Source organism: Odontomachus brunneus, unplaced genomic scaffold, assembly GCF_010583005.1.
Source record: "Odontomachus brunneus isolate Ranch 3 - 2012 unplaced genomic scaffold, Obru_v1 Obru_scaffold_381, whole genome shotgun sequence".
Taxonomy (NCBI): domain Eukaryota; kingdom Metazoa; phylum Arthropoda; class Insecta; order Hymenoptera; family Formicidae; genus Odontomachus; species Odontomachus brunneus.
The window spans coordinates 72,909-73,361 of NW_022639831.1; positions in this window are offsets into that span (position 1 = coordinate 72,909).

Genomic DNA, 453 nt, shown 5'->3' on the forward strand with positions numbered 1-453 from the left:
AGGTCTTACGATTCGGAATTGTTTGTTGTTTCCCGACAGAGGAGGCAAAGATAGAGTGCATGACTCATGTCTGCACAGGACGTAACACTTGTATCGTTCGCCAATTATACAGAAAATCTTGCGTTCCATGTCACTGTCACTAGAACGGTTATAACACAACACCACAAAGAATCTCTCAACACGTATAAAGTACGTATAAACTTGCAATACGGACACACAAGTTTATTTGGCGGCAGCCGGTTACAGGGGTACTATTCCGTTCCCGCCTTAGAGCATATATATGGAGGGGGAATGCTGGCACGAACGTGTATCCAACATGTGTGCGAGAGAGAAAGCTATACATTCCTATTCGTCCTCTGTGCATGCATTGAAGTTGACAGGTTAGGTTAGGTTATAGAATTAACAGAAGATAAAAGTTATTAATTTTCTTCTCATAGAGCTCTGAGAATTTTT